Below are 13,183 nucleotides of genomic sequence, written 5' to 3' on the forward strand. Positions count from 1 at the left end.
AGAGTCTAAAAATGTAATACCAAATACTATTTCCTCACAGAAAAATTATGATATTTAAAAACTTTTCTAAATTTGTGCGTCCTTAGCTCCACGACCCAGTGCTGCTGAATCAAAACTTGTTGGTGGTTGTCTGGCCATGGGGACTCACACCTCTGATCCCAGCACTTTGAGAAGCCAAGGCAGGCATATAACTTAAGCCCAGGAGTTTGAGGCCAGCCTGGGCAACATGGCGAGACCTAGTCTACGGGTTGAGGGTGGTGAGGAGGGGGAAAGGTGATGGTAATGCGAGGTGGTAATGCGATTATAAGGTGTGGGCAATCATATTTTGTGCCTCTAAATGTGTGCAGTTACCACTAATCTAAAATTAAGGATACATATCAGCTGAAGAAAGGAAAAGATTTATGTCGAGATGAAACCTCCTCGTGGGGATCCGCAGCTGCAATACCGCCAGGGGGCAGCATCCCACCTCTTCCGCCTGGCTACAGCCCCACCAGGAACCCGGCTCCAGCCGGGGCGCTGTGGCAGGTACTAGACCCTGAAGGCACAGGCTAGGGTTTACTGCCCTCTGGGTTGTCTTCCCACTCCCCGGACCCCAGGCAATTCAATTCATTGATCAAGCGCCACTGCAATCATCCAAGCTGGGGCAGCAGGTCCCACAGTCGCTAGCCAAGACCTCTGCTCCAGAACACGTGGGCTGCTTTCCCCGAGGTAAGGACATTGTCTTTACCAGCCACGAAGAAATCCGTCCCTGTGCACCCTATTTCCCATTGCCACCGACTTTGTGTAAACTCTAGTCCTCAGGACACGAGAGAGACCCAGGCCTGACCACATGGACATGCTCAGTGCCACTGCTTCCACCAGATGGACGGGTGCACTCCACAAATCTCAGGGACCACCACACCAAGGAGACAGAAGGACCCTACGAAATGCACCCCCAAAGCAACCAACAAATCCAAGAAAAAAAAAAAAAAAACACGTCTCAGAGCTCCGTTGGTTTTCCTGCTTGGGCAATCCTGACCCCCTCTTCTAGCCTGGCCCAAGCACCCTCCACCTCACCCTGGCCTGCTCAAAGGTGCCCTGTCTACCTGAGCAGAGCCTCCCTCTCCAAGGCTCTGTCTCTCTTGCTCTACAACTCCCTCACCATCTCCCTTTCTCTATTTCCCCCTCCACCTCTCACTCTTCTGTCACCTTCTGTCTCTCTCCTCCTCCACCTTTCTGTCTCTCCCCACATTCCTATCTCTCCATCCCAGTCTCCCTAGCTCTCTTTCAAGCTGTGTCTGTGTCTTTGTCTGTATGTCCTTGTGTGTGTGTCCAAGTGCGTGCATGTGTGCCTGTGCACGTGCATCTGTGTGTATCTGTTTGTGTATCGCGGTGGGTTTGCTCGTGCTGTTGGTGTGGTGTGTCTGGGTATCCGTCAGCCCCTCTTTCCCGGGATCAGGCTGCTGGGGCTCTAGTGCCACCTGGAGCAAAGCAGGGCCTTCTAGTCCGGTTGGCCACAGGCGGGCCCTCTTCGGGACAAGCGATGATGGTGTGGGCATTGTGAGAAAAACGGCTGAGCAGGCTGTTCGACCCTGGGCAGCCCTGGCGGCTCTGGGTGTGTGGGGCAAGAGCGGGCCTTGCAGGAGGGGCAGCGAGGGATCCAAAACAATTTTTCCGCGGTAAGACAGAGGACCAGAGGGGATCCCAGGACTGTGGGCCTTGAGCCCTAATGCCTCCAAATACACCCTCTCCTGAGACGGACCCATGTGTTGTAATCTTGGGAGCTCGTGAGCCAGTGGAAGGCCTGGAGTGTCAGTGAAAGGGAGGCCGCCTGGTGGGCCTGGAGCCAGGGCAGGGGACTGTGGCATCACAGCCTGATGACGGATTCCTGTTTCCTGCAACATGGGGAGTCTCCAAAATGGCCTGTTTGGAAACTGGAAAGGAGAGCAAAGACACGATGCCGCTTTTCCACGCTTCGCTGGAGGTTTCTGTGTCCCCACAGAGCTCGGGAAACAAACAGTCAACATGGTCATGCTTTCGGGGGCCAGAGGCCAGTGAGCAACAGACCACTTTGCAGAGGGCAAAGGAACGTGGAATCCGGAATCATAGTTCACTCGGCTTGAGTGTGACTCCTGTGTGGATGGGAGTATCTGCCTCGCACCCTGTTGCAGGCTTAGCGTGGGGATATGTCATCTGTGAACCATGTGGATGAAAAACATACAACCATTCGAGTCTCAGCTCTGCTCTTTCAGGAATTCACTCATTCCTTGGGAGGCGGAATTCGTCTGAATCGCTCCCAGTTGATGTAACCCAGGCTGGTAATCCTGAGGGCTGGTGAGGGCACTGTCGGCCTATGCGGCCTTTTGCCGAGCACTCAGCCTGCACTGGGCACCCAACATTTTCCCGGAGTTCGAGGTCCTGCTGGTCCTGGAGGCAGAAGACGGCTTTTCTCTTTGCCTTCCTTCCTCTGTTTCTTGCTTCTTTTCTCCCTCTGTCCATCCTTCCCTCTATTCTTCCTTATCTCCCTCTCTCCCTCCCTCCCTCTGTTCTTCTCTCCTTCACTCTCTCCCTCCATCCATACCTCCCTTTCTCCCTCCTTCCCTCCCTCCCTTTTCCTCTTTTACTTTCCTTCCCTCCATCCATCCCTTCAAGGTCCCTCCGTTCATCCGCCCTTTCCTCCCTCTGTCACTCCCACTCACTTTGTCTCCATTCCTTTCCCCATCTCTGCCTGGCTTCCCTTCCGCCTAGAAAGGGCAGAACCACAGGTTGTGAGAGATCTCGGGGTCTACATTTAGTTGCCAGGCACTCCACGTGATGCCGGGGACGATGGCAGGGCACGGGTGGGTGAGTGATGGTGGAGCAGGGAGGCTGTGGAGTTGAGCCGCGGAAAGGAGAGCAGGCCTGGCCGCTGCCCCAGCCGGTGTTTCCCTGGGTGGAGATCTCCGCCTACACAACTGAAGAACGCGGGGACGGGGGGAGTATACGGTGTGGGGGGGCTGGGGAAGGGAGGAGAGCCCTGCCTGGGCTGGTCCCAAACCCTAGCTGGGTGCCTGCGGACCCACGCATGCACAGTAGACGGCCCATCTCTGAGTACCTGTGCTGGCTCTGAAACCCCTGAGATGCTCAGGAAAGAATGACAGCCCTCCTTTCTGTGGAGTGTCTCGCTGGACCTGGACTCAGGGATCCTAGACAAGTCAGCTGGAAGGGAAGACACAGGTCTCCACACCGAGCCAGAGATTCACCGCAAAAGAAGGGCCACCCCCCTGCCCCCATCCTGTCCCAACCCCGCGTCCTAAAGCTCCTCCAGCTGAGCCCAGTGTTCTTCCTTGCTGACGAGTGGTTACAGAAAAGTGGGCTCTTCCACGTCCTTCAACTCCCCCAGTGGCTCTGTTGTTAGGAAAGGATGTGCCTTTTGCTGAAATTCTGGGGTCGACAGGAGCTCATATAACAGGGTGGATGTGAGTGCAGATGAATGATTCAGATCCTGTAGCGGTTGGGAGGGTGCCTGGATGGCTTACATCTGCTTCTGACATGCAGAGGCCTCCATGGGCGTCAGCTGCGGAGGTAGATGTGCCTCGGCTTCGTGTCCGCAAGCGCCCTGGCGACCTGGAGACCCTGGCCCCAGCCCCAGTATGGACTCACTTGGGACGTGTGCGGTACAAGCACACCTTGCTCCTGTGACTCAGCCTGAGTGGCTCAAGTTGTCCCACTGAGCAGGCACCTAGAAGGCCGCCTTGCTGTGGGTCCTGGTACCCCTGCCATCTGTTTGACTCAACGTGAGCAGCCCAAGCTGTCCCATTGAGCACACACCCAGAAAGCCACAGTAGTGCAGATCCTGGTCCCCCTGCCATCAGTTTGGGTGCAGAGATCACCCAGGTGTCTGAGGGTGGGACAGCGCCACTTCTGAAGAAGGCAGGGCAGCAAACCCAAAGTCTCCGTGTGCCACGGCAGGTTGGGAGATTCCTTCTGCATGCGAAGCCTCACTGGGCTGCAGCAGAGGGGTGAGCCTTGCTCTCTGGCTCAAGAAAGCCCCCTGTTCCCCACGCCCTGGTGGGGGTGAAGGTGACAAAGGAGGGAGTGTGGCACCTTGGTGGGCCATCTTGCACAGGCTGCCTGCATGCACGGGTTCCCTGCCACCCTGGCCTGGATGCCTGAACTTTCGATTCTGACACGAAATCTGAATCCTGGACTCTAAAAGGCAGGTCTCTCTGGCCAGTTCGGGTAAGGGTTCTGCTCAAAGCATGCTGGCAGGGCATCTTTTTTGTTCAGGTTACAAACAAGCCTTCTTTGCTGTCCTCGTCCTCAGGCTTCCGGAGTGAAGGGGCTGTCAGAAGGTGTCGGGAGAGCCATCGCGAGGGCACCTGGCCAGAATGTCATGGACCGACATGGGCAGAGAGTGGCTGGAGGCTCCCACGTGCCTCTGTTGGCCTTTGTGCTGCACACAGCCCAGTCACGAGTCCAACCCCGCCAGTGGCCCTTATAAAGACCCACCAGGTTTACCCCTTCACGAATATGCATGAGCACCTAAGGGCCCTGGGTAACCCGCCCTCTGAAGCCAGAAACCACAGACCATGGCCTTGTGTGGTAGGTGAAGGTGGGGCCAGATCAGCCGGGAAAGGGGGGCTTCTGGGGCTGGCTCTCTGAGTTCTCCAGAATTCTACAGAAACTGGAAGTTTCTCTCTGGGCTCACACACGATTTCAGGGAGAAACCACCTTGGAAGGGTGGCGTGTAGAACTGAACCTCCAAGATAGTCTTGAGTTTTCCATGCCCACTCCATGAAGGCAGCAATGCCTGTGGGTGTCGCTGTTGCTGTGATAGTCTCACACAGGCAGGTGTGTGGATCTCATTCATTTTCGTTTTTTTAAATTTTAATTTTTTTATTTCTACCTCTTAAAGTCAATAATAAAGTCACAAGTGCAAAATGAATGCATTTAAAAATATAAAAATACATTTCAGTTACAAGAAGTATGCAATGATCATGAAAATCTACTGTACACTTTGCCAAAGTCAAAGAATGAAAGACAATACGGAAAAGCCTATCTTCAAATATATTCTTAACAAAAACTCTCTCCTACACAGTAAAAGCATCATCTAAACAGCAGTTCCAACCGAGGAAAAAAAAAAAAAAACAGGGTAGATGGGACAGACAACTTTCCCCAGGTTTTCCAGATAAAAACGTGTGGTCACCAGGAATTCAAGGTAACTTCATAAGCGACATTTAATTCAGAATAAAGTGAACATTTCTGACAGATGACAACAGTATGATACTGATTTTTTTCTTTCCTAGATACAAATGATATGGGACATTTCTTAACAGTTTACTAATCATCTAAGAATAACTGTAGAAATAACCCCAATTCCACCATCCTAGCCACTGGTATAAAACAAATAACCTTCCATTGATACTGTCTTTCACATAACTAAAATATCCTCAATTACTTGGAACAATTTCATGTTTACACATGATCACAAACACTTGTTTTCAGATGTTGTGGAATTACTGGGGCTGAGATTTTTGAAACTGTATCTGAATCTTAGCAGACAGATAATAATCCTTTCACTATACATTGATTGGGCTTCCTTAACCTGATCTGAGCAACTACTCTAACAATAATCCTGGTGGTAATCCATGATACTCTCAAATTTTTCCCTTTAAGAAATATATAATCCATGTAACTCTAGCAAATATATTACATTGCACACTTTCTTAATAAGGAATGGCTGTTTTCAGGCCTTATTAGGAAAACAAACAAACAAACAATGGCAGTTACTACCTGTTTTTTATCACTGATAAGCTACAATAAAGCTCAAATATGGACAGTTTAATTGTGTGATATTAAGTAAAAAATGAAAACCATTATAGTTTTACCAAAAGAAACATAAAAAATATGGGAAGAAGTCAAATGAGCATGGCATGAGTCCCAAAGATTACATTATGATTCTGAACAGGATTTTCCAAAAAAAAAAAAAAATGCTATCTACATACAATTTCTGTGAATATTTCTTGTACTAGAAAGATCCAAAGCAAATGTAGGCTCAGCCCTACCTTGTCAAGGATGAATATTCAGGGAAACTGGAAGTTCCATCTGCTAAAGTGCATCTGCTGACAAGGTCTACCATGGCCCTTCTACTTACAGACATCTAAGAAAGTGGCCTCACTCATGCTCATTCACTCGTTCTGTGGCCTATCAATGGTCACACATAACGATGATTTTGCTTTTCTAAAAAAACCAAATACTTTATACAGTGAACTATAGAAAAAACATTTCTAAATATAATTTTAAAATTCTAGAGAGTGGTGGCAGCCAACATGGCCGAATAGGAACAGCTGAGGTCTACAGCTCCCAGGGTGAGTGACACAGAAGACGGGTGATTCCTGAATTTCCATCTGAGGTACCGGTTTCATCTCACTAGGGAGTGCCAGACAGTGGGTGCAGGACAGTGGGTACAGCGCACTGTGTGTGAGCCGAAGCAGGGCTAGGCATTGCCTCATATGGGAAGTGCAAGGGGTCAGTGAGTTCCCTTTCCTAGTCAAAGAAAGGAGTGACAGACAGCACCTGGAAAATCGGGTCACTCCCACCCTAATACTGCACTTTTCTGACAGGCTTAAAAAACGGCACACCAGGAGATTATATCCCGCACCTGGCTCAGAGGGTCCTACACCCATGAAGTCTCGCTGATTTCTAGCACAGTAGTCTGAGATCAAACTGCAAGGCAGCAGTGACGCTGGGGGAGGGGTGCCGCCATTGCCCAGGCTCACTTAGATAAACAAAGCAGCCGGGAAACTCAAACTGGGTTGAGACAACCACAGCTCAAGGAGGTCTGCCTGCCTCTGTAGGCTCCACCTCTGGTGGCAGGGCACAGACAAACAAAAAGACAGCAGTAAACTCTGCAGACTTAAATATCCCTGTCTGACAGCTTTGAAGAGAGCAATGGTTCTCCCAGCATGCAGATGGAGATCTGAGAACGGGCAGACTGCCTCCTTAAGTGGGTCTCTGATCCCTGACCTCCAAGCAGCCTAAGTGGGAGGCACCCCGCAGTAGGGGCAGACTGACACCTCACACGGCCGGGTACTCCTCTGAGACAAAACTTCCAGAGGAACGATCAGACAGCAGCATTCACGGTTCATGAAAATCCGCTGTTCTGCAGCCACTGTTGCTGTTATAAAGGCAAACAGGGTCTGGAGTGGACCTCTAGCAAACTCCAACAGACCTGCAGCTGAGGGTCCCGTCTGATAGAAGGAAAACTAACAAACAGAAAGGACATCCACACCAAAAACCCATCTGTACATCACCATCATCAAAGACCAAAAGTAGATAAAACCAAAAAGATGGGGAAAAAACAGAGCAGAAAAACTGAAAATTCTAAAAAGCAGAGTGCCTCTCCTCCAGAGGAACACAATTCCTCACCAGCAATGGAAAAAAGCTGGACGGAGAATGATTTTGATGAGTTGAGAGAAGATGTCTTCGTATGATCAAACTACTCCGAGCTACAGGACGAAATTCAAACCAAAGGCAAATAAGTTAAAAAACTTTGAAAAAAATTTAGACGAATGTATAACTAGAATAAACAATACAGAAAAGTGCTTAAAGGAGCTGATGGAGCTGAAATCCAAGGCTCGAGAACTAGGTGAAGAATGCAGAAGTCCCAGGAGCCAATGCAATCAACTGGAAGAAAGGGTATCAGTGATGGAAGATGAAATGAATGAAATGAAGCGAGAATGGAAGTTTAGAGAAAAAATAATAAAAAGAAACAAACAAACCCTCCAAGAAATATGGGACTATGTGGAAAGACCAAATCTACGTCTGATTGGTGTACCTGAAAGTGACGGGGAGAGTGGAACCAAGTTGGAAAACACTCTGCAGGATATCTTCCAAGAGAACTTCCCCAATCTATCAAGGCAGGCCAACATTCAGATTCAGGAAATACATATAACGCTGCAAAGATACTCCTCGAGAAGAGCAACTCCAAGACACATAATTTTCAGATTCACCAAAGTTGAAATGAAGGAAAAAATGGTAAGGGCAGCCAGAGAGAAAGGTCGGGTTACACACAAAGGGAAGTCCATCAGACTAACAGCAGATCTGTCAGCATAAACTCCACAAGCCAGAAGAGAGTGGGGGCCAATATTCCTCATTCTTAAAGGAAACAATTTTCAACCCAGAATGTCATATCCAGCCAAACTAAGCTTCGTAAGTGAAGGAGAAATAAAATACTTTACAGACAAGTAAATGCTGAGGGATTTTTGTCATCACCAGACCTGCCCTAAAAGAGCTCCTGAAGGAAGCACTAAACATGGAAAGGAACAACCAGTACCAGCAACTGCAAAATCATGCCAAATTGTAAAGACCATTGAGGCTAGGAAGAAACTGCATCAACTAACGAGCAAAATAACCAGCTAACATCATAATGACAGGAACAAATTCACACATAACAATATAACTTTCAATGTAAATGGACTAAATGCTCCAATTAAAAGACACAGACTGGCAAATTGGATAAAGACTGATGACCCATCAGGGTGTTGTATTCAGGAAACCCGTGTCACGTGCAGAGACACACATAAGCTCAAAATAAAAGGATGGAGGAAGATCTACCAAGCAGATGGAAAACAAGAAAAGGCAGGGGTTGCAATCCTACTCTCTGATAAAACTGACTTTAAAACAACAAAGATAAAAAGAGACAAAGAAGGTCATTACATAATGGTAAAGGGATCAATTCAAAAAGAAGAGCTAACTATCCTAAATATACATGAACCCATTACAGGAGCACTCAGATTCATAAAGCAAGTCCTGATTTACTTACAAAGAGACTTAGACTCCCACACAATAATAATGGGAGACTTTAACACTCCTCTGTCAACATTAGACAGATCAACGAGACAGAAAGTTAAAAAGGATACCTAGGAATTGAACTCAGCTCTGCACCAGGCGGACCTAATAGACATCTACAGAACTCTCCACCCCAAATCAACAGAATATACATTATTTTCAGCACCACACAACACATATTCTAAAATTGACCACATAGTTGGAAGTAAAGCTCTCCTCAGCAAATGTAAAAAAGAGAAATCATAACAAACTGTCTCTCAGACCACAGTGCAATTAAACTAGAACTCAGGATTAAGAAACTCACTCAAAACAGCTCAACTACATGGAAACTGAACAACCTGCTCCTGAATGACTACTGGGTACATAACGAAATGAAGGCAGAAATTAAGATGTTCTTTGAAACCAACGACAACAAAGACAGAACATACCAGAATCTCTGGGATGCATTCAAAGCAGTGTATAGGGAAATTTATAGCACTAAATGCCCACAGGAGAAAGCAGAAAAGATCCAAAATTGACACCCTAACATCACGATTAAAAGAACTAGAAAAGCAAGAGCAAACACATTCAAAAGCTAGCAGAAGGCAAGAAATAAGTAAAATCAGAGCAGAACTGAAGGAAATAGAGAAACAAAAATCCTTCAAAAAATCAATGAATCCAGGAGCTGGTTTTTTGAAAACATCAATAAAATTGATAGACCGCTAGCAAGACTAATAAAGAAGAATATAGAGAAGAATCAAAAAGACACAATAAAAAATGATAAAGGGGTTATCACCTCCGATCCCACAGAAATACAAACTACCATCAGAGAATACTACAAACACCTCTATGCAAATAAACTAGAAAATCTACAAGAAATGGATAAATTCCTCGACACATACACCCTCCCAAGACTAAACAAGGAAGAAGTTGAATCTCTGAATAGACCAAAAACAGGCTCTGAAATTGAGGAAAAATCAATAGCTTACCAACCAAAAAGAGTCCAGGACCAAATGGATTCACAGCCGAATTCTACCCGAGGTACAAGGAGGAACTGGTACTATTCCTTCTGAAACTATTCCAATCAATAGAAAAAGAGGGAATCCTACCAAACTCATTTTATGAGGCCTGCATCATCGTGATACCAAAGCTGGGCAGAGACACAACCAAAAAAGAGAATTTTAGACCAATATCCTTGATGAACATTGATACAAAATTCCTCAATATAATACTGGCAAACCAAATATAGCAGCACATCAAAAAGCTTATCCACCATGATCAAGTGGGCTTCATCCCTGGGATGCAAGCCTGGTTCAATATACACAAATGAATAAATGTAATCCAGCATATAAACACAATGAAAGACAAAAACCACATGATTATCTCAATTGATGAAGAAAAGGCCTTTGACAAAATTCAACAACCTTCCATGATAAAAACTCTCAATAAATTAGGTATTGATGGGGCATATCTCAAAATACTAAGAGCTATAAATGACAAACCCACAGCCAATATCATACTGAATGGGCAAAAACTGGAAGCATTCCCTTTGAAAACTAACAGAAGACAGGGATGCCCTCTCTCACCACTCCTATTCAACGTAGTGTTGGAAGTTCTGGACAGGGCAATTAGGCAGGAGAAGGAAATAAAGGGTATTCAATTAGGAAAAGAGGAAGTCAAATTGTCCCTGTTTGCAGATGACACGATTGTATATCTAGAAAATCCCACTTTCTCAGTCCAAAATCTCCTTAAGCTGATAAGCAACTTCAGCAAAGTCTCAGGATACAAAATCAATGTACAAAAATCACAAGCATTCTTATACACCAATAAAAGACAAACAGAGAGCCAAATCATGAGTGAACTCCCATTCACAATTGCTTCAAAGAGAATAAAATACCTAGGAATCCAACTTACAAGGGATGTGAAGGACCTCTTCAAGGAGAACTATAAACCACAGCTCAATGAAATAAAAGAGGACACAAACAAATGGAAGAACATTCCAAGCTCATGGTTAGGAAGAATAAATGTCGTGAAAATTGCCATACTGCCCAAGGTAATTTACAGATTCAATGCCATCCCCATCAAGCTAACAATGACTTTCTTTACGTAATTGGAAAATCTAGTTTACAGTTCATATGGAACCAAAAAAGAGCCCACATCGCCAAGTCAATCCTAAGCCAAAAGAGCAAAGCTGGAGGCATCACGCTACCTGACTTCAAACTATACTACAAGCCTACAGTAACCAAAACAGCATGGTACTGGTACCAAAACAGAGATGCAGATCAATGGAACAGAACAGAGACCTCAGAAATAACACCGCATATCTACAACTATCTGATCTTTGACAAACCTGAGAAAAACAAGCAATGGGGAAAGGATTCCCTATTTAATAAATGGTTCTGAGAAAACTGGCTAACCATATGTAGAAAGCTGAATCTGGATCCCTTCATTACACCTTATACAAAAAATAATTCAAGATGGATTAAAGACTTAAACTTTAGACCTAAAACCATAAAAACCCTAGAAGAAAACCTAGGCATTACCATTCAGGACACAGGCATGAGCAAGGACTTCATGTCTAAAACACCAAAAGCAATGGCAACAAAAGCCAAAATTGACAAATGGGATCTAATTAAACTAAAGAGCTTCTTCTCAGAAAAAGAAACTACCATCAGAGTGAGCAAGCAACCTACAAAATGGGAGAAAATTTTCGCAACCTACTCATCTGACAAAGGGCTAATATCCAGAATCTACAATGAACTCCAACAAATTTACAAGAAAAAAACAAACAATCCCATCAAAAAGTGGGTGAAAGACATGAACAGATACTTCTCAAAAGAAGACATTTATGCAGCCAAAAAACACATGAAAAAATGCTCACCATCACTGGCCATCAGAGAAATGCAAATCAAAAACACAATGAGATACCATCTCACACCAGTTAGAATGGCGATCATTAAAAAGTCAGGAAACAACAGGTGCTGGAGAGGATGTGGAGAAATAGGAACACTTTCACACTGTTGGTGGGACTGTAAACTAGTTCAACCATTGTGGAAGTCAGTGTGGCGATTTCTCAGGGATCTAGAACTAGAAATACCGTTTGACCCTGCCATCCCATTACTGGGTATATACCCAAAGGACTATAAATCATGCTGGTATAAAGACACATGCACACGTATGTTTATTGTGGCACTATTCACAATAGCAAAGACTTGGAACCAACCCAAATGCCCAACAATGATAGACTGGATTAAGCAAATGTGGCACATATACACCATGGAATACAATGCAGTCATAAAAAATGGTGAGTTCATGTCCTTTGTAGGGACATGGATGAAATTGGAAATCATCATTCTCAGTAAGCTATTGCAAGGACAAAAATCCAAACACCACATGTTCTCACTCATAAGTGGGAACTGAACAATGAGAACACACGGACACAGGAAGGTGAACATCACACTCTGGGGACTGTCGTAGGGTGGGCGGAGGGTGGAGGGATAACTTTAGAAGATTTACCTACTTGTAAATGACGAGTTAATGAGTACAGCACACCAGCATGACAAATGTATACATATGTAACTAACCTGCACATTGTGCACATGTACCCTAAAACTTAGAGTATAATAATAATAAAAAAAATTTTAAAGAGTTAAGATAACCTCATTTTTAAAAATACTGAAATTGTAAAGGGTCCATATAAAAACCTGCATTAAGTACATAATTCCTATTTTAATAATTCACTTGCTTTGCTCTTAAAATCTCTATGAGAGAAGTCGATATTTTACTCATGCCTTTTGGAAAGAGATTCAAAAGCAAAAGTAGCAGTGCTGTAAAATTTCATAAAGTTTTTGGGACTTTTAAAATCTAAATTATTCAATATTTTGTATTGTTATTACACTCATATATTGCCCAGAATATTTATACAGCAACACAGCAACAGTGATTGCAACAAAAGTAAGGTAAATAGGTCTACAATCATTTGATTTCCTTATTAGATAAATGAAGATTTCATAGAGGAAATGCAAATTCAGATCAGGTTACATAAGCTTAACTATTATTTAACCCTTATATAAAATTAAATATAACCCTCACAACTACAAATCTGTAAGGAGTCACTGTCAGGAATCTATAGGACTTGGCTTGTATTTACATTCGACCCACACTTAGAAATTTCATAAATGATGAGATGCAGGCCAAGGGGATTCCTCAAAGGGCTCCACCCAAAAGGAAAAGTAATAGTTAAACAGAGAATTACCATTTATGTATTTGTGGGTAATCAGCTTATTCTTCAGGCTCTATACAGTGAGGAGGATGAAAAAATGGAAGAAGATAGCGAAGAAGAGGAAGAAAAAGATCACAGTGAAGCGATGAAGCCAGAGGAGCCACCTCAAAA

The sequence above is a fragment of the Pongo pygmaeus genome, chromosome 12, assembly GCF_028885625.2.
Source record: "Pongo pygmaeus isolate AG05252 chromosome 12, NHGRI_mPonPyg2-v2.0_pri, whole genome shotgun sequence".
NCBI lineage: Eukaryota > Metazoa > Chordata > Mammalia > Primates > Hominidae > Pongo > Pongo pygmaeus.